This window comes from Poecilia formosa, unplaced genomic scaffold (genome assembly GCF_000485575.1).
Source record: "Poecilia formosa unplaced genomic scaffold, Poecilia_formosa-5.1.2 Scaffold80, whole genome shotgun sequence".
Taxonomy (NCBI): Eukaryota; Metazoa; Chordata; class Actinopteri; order Cyprinodontiformes; family Poeciliidae; genus Poecilia; species Poecilia formosa.
This window is the reverse complement of record NW_006800019.1, coordinates 784,940-788,880: the sequence shown is the minus strand read 5'-3', so window position 1 is coordinate 788,880 and position 3,941 is coordinate 784,940.

Sequence of the window (3,941 nt, the reverse complement as noted above, 5' to 3'; positions counted from 1 at the left end):
AGGAGCATGCCGCTATTATGTGTAACCTCATAAACTCTAAATACCATACGTATTCGTTTCCTTTTTTATTATGTAAAAATGAGAATATTACGTTATTTACAATAATGACGTGACGATGACATCGGTGAAACTGGTGTAATTCTACCATATTAAAATATTCGCGTCTGTTGCTAAAAAAAATAAATAAGCAGAAATGAAGATAAAATCGCGGCTTCGGAGAACCGGACGATCTTTTAAGACTTAAGTAAAATTAACTAAATTGTTAAAAACATACAGCTAAGCACACAATTCGAGCTCTGCACGGATTGTGTGCCTTTAAAAAAATAGAATAGACTCGTCATCTTATTCGTTCCTAGATCGTCAGTTTCGGACACTTAGCGGTACAGCATTCAATGAGAGAACCCTTCTCGTCAATTATTAACGCGAAGGGGTTACCCGATGCGTCAACATGTAACGCTGAGGGGTCAATATATGACGAGTCGGGAGTGAGAATGTGTTGCAACATCAGCCACCAAAGTACAACAAAAACTTTATAAATGACTTTTCTGATTTCTTGGCTGATATCATGCCAAGGTGTGACCGAGTTCTCATTGTTGGTGATTTTAATATTCATGACTGTTGTCCTACTTCACCTATGGCTCAGTCATTTCTTAATGTTATCGATTCTTTTAATTTTGTGCAGTCTGTGACTAGTGCTACCCATGAGCATGGTCACAGTCTTGATATGGTTTTATCTTATGGTCTACCAGTTTTTAATTTAGTGATTGGTGACTCATTATTTTCAGACCATATGCCTGTTATATTTGAGATAATGCTGTCCTGTGCTAAAGTCGTGTTCTTAACCCTTCTACTTCTGGTCAGTTTTCTTCTGTTTTTAATCAATTTATTGGTGTATAAAGTGCTTCATAAATAAAGTTGGTATGGTATGATATGGTACTGTGGTCTTCACCTTCCAGGCCTTCTCCAGTTCCTCTCTGAGGCCCTGATATTTCTCCAGTTTCTCGTGCTCCTTTTTCCTGATGTTGCTATCACTTGGTATTGCTACATCCATGTCTGTTGTTTATCCACCACCACAATGTCCGTTTGGTTCGCCATTACCATCTTGTCTGTCGGGATCTGGAAGTCCCACAGGATCTTAGCTCGGTCATTCTCCACCACCTTTGGGGGTGTTCCCCACTTCGATCTCGGGGTTTCCAGCCCATATTCTGCACAGATGTTCCTGTACACTATGCACTCCACCACTTGGTTATGTCGTTCCAGGTACGCTTGGAACGACATAAACAAGCGTACCTGGTTATGTCTCCTTGCACAACCTACACCTTGGGTCCTGTCTGGTGTTGTAGATCTGAGCCTCTATTGCTCTGGTGTTTAGGGACTGTTCCTGGGCGGCCAGGATGAGTACCTCTGTGCTTTCCTTCAGTCCAGCTTTTTCCAGCTATTGGTAGGATTTCCTGATTTCAGCCACTTCAGTTATTTGTCGGTGGTACATCCATCCCATGTAGGGGCTTGTCCTCCCACGATGGTACCTCCAGTACCTCATCCTCCGTTTCCCATTGTCTGAGACATTTGCTGAACACATTGTCTGTTGAGGCCTTGTCCTTGATGTATTTATGGATCTTGGATGTTTCGTCCTGGACACTGCTGAGCTGAAGCATTCACTCCAGTAACAAAAATAGTCAAATCCACTTTACTCAAAATAACATAGTCTTGTACTTTTCTCAGGCCAAAGATGTACATTACTCACATTACTTGAGTTGAATAAACAATTTAGTGAGACTTGAGTAAAGCATACAAACCTATTGTAAGTAAGAATAGGTATTGCCTTTCAGAGTGTTCTAGGCACAGCCAAGATGCTGCGCAGAACCCTCAAGCTCCCAGGCCTCTGGTAGAGGACCCGAGCTCAGAAGATATATATATATATATATATATGTGTGTGTGTGTGTGTGTGTGTGTGTGTGTGTGTTTTATTATGGCATTAATATTGTTTTGTAGCTGTATGACATCTATAATAAAAGTTTGCTATAGACATAAATATACTTTTAATCGTGGTGTTAGCCAAGCAGGTGGATAAAAAAAGTAATTTTTTTTCATCAGACAAGGTGAATTTGCCCTTCATGATACTGTAGAGTTACTGGAGTTCTTAGCTCTAAGAACCATAGAATGGTGCATGCCTCCTACTCAAGTGTTGCTGCACACTGCTGGTTACCAGGATGAAAGAGTGGCATATCACACTGTTGAACGTGTTGAGTTGTTAGCATTTACTGCTTACAACTCATGATATGTTCCTTTGAGATTCCGATGAGTTTTTGTAAATAATACAACAACATGTGGGATCATAACAGGTGTCTTTTACAGCTCTTCAACATTTTAGAGATAAATTGGTTGAACATTAACTTTCGAACTGAGGCAGCTTCGGTAGGCAAGAGAGTGCCCACTAGATGGCGCCTTTCAAAGTAAAATCAAGCTGAAGTGACCAAGCTGTTTCAAAAGGGGTTTTCAGTCCATGTAAATAGTAGAAAATACAGTTTCCTTTATAAGAGCTGCATTGCCCTATAATACGAATAGTAGTAATTGCTAGTTCAATGTCAAGCTTCCAACAGCTAAAAAAATATGTTTCTGTTTGTTGACTCTAAATGTTTTTGAAGTTCTGCCAAGGTCAGAGGTTTCACTTGAGCATGAGACCCAGTTATGAGCTGGCTTCGACCATTTCTTACATCAGTGCCCACATCATTTCAACATCTCAGACTCACAATCCTGTGACTTCCACTTCTGCTTCTGCTGTAACTTAGAAAAGATAATTCAATTTTTTCTCTTATCAATGTTTTTATTGAAACATTTATTTCTTAATGTATGGGTTTTGAGGTTTCAGAGACCAATGGAGGCATGTTTTTTAAGATTTAGCTGCGGAACTAATAAACTGTCAGAATGTACGAAACCAATTACAGTGCTTGTGGATTTAAAAAAAGGTGAAGAGTTGGCTCATTGAGTGGATTGAAATGAATAAATTCCAAACGTGCTCAAAATGTTTTTAAAATGTTTTCAAAATGATTAAAAAGAAAGTCACGAGAAAAGAGGATGTTCTTTTTTTGCAGACTCAGACACTATTATGTGTGCAAAATATGTAATGTAGGCCGTTTACAATATGCTTGGGACTAAAAGCAAAAATCAACAAGACTGACAAAAACAGGATAATCCCAAAATCCAATTACATTTATTAACATGAGAATTCCAAGTTATAAGGTAATATTCCCAATGGAATGAAAAAAAAAAAAAGCATTTTTGCCCACTTAAAATATTTATAACTGGACAGATTAACAGATCAGATCTGGATATTCGAGAAGTGGAAGTAAAATGTGCTGCTTTCCTATTTATTTTTTTACAAACATTAATTTAAAGAGATTTAAATGCACTTATGTAAAGCTTCCAGAGCCATATACAGTGTTACTTTATTTGTAAAATAAATAAATAATAATAAAATAAAAGTATGCATTCTTTGCCTTCCACGTCTTTATTAGTTAGTTTTTTTGTGTGTCCAAGGAGACGTTGAATTGCTCAGCTGTAATATGGAAAAAATGTGACAATAAGGTCAAGGTTATGTATTTAACTTCAGGTACTTCAAGTTTGAAGAAGTGAAATGTTACTTAATCGGTTTTACCCGTAAACGTGTCAGTTGAAAAGTAGTACTTCCAAACAGTTAATATGTTTCCCCTTGCATGCAATTACCTTGAACAGAATCAAATCTAATAAGATAGAAAGAGAATGCTGGTGTAAAAACTTAGTCACATCTGAGAATTTTGCAGGAAACCATCAACAACACAGATCTCACACGTCTCTCCACTCTCACGGTATTCACTGGGGAAACGCAGTGTTTTGCATGGAGGCCAAAACGGTCAGTTTTGGTCTCATCTGACCAGAACATCTTTCTTCCACATGATTGATCT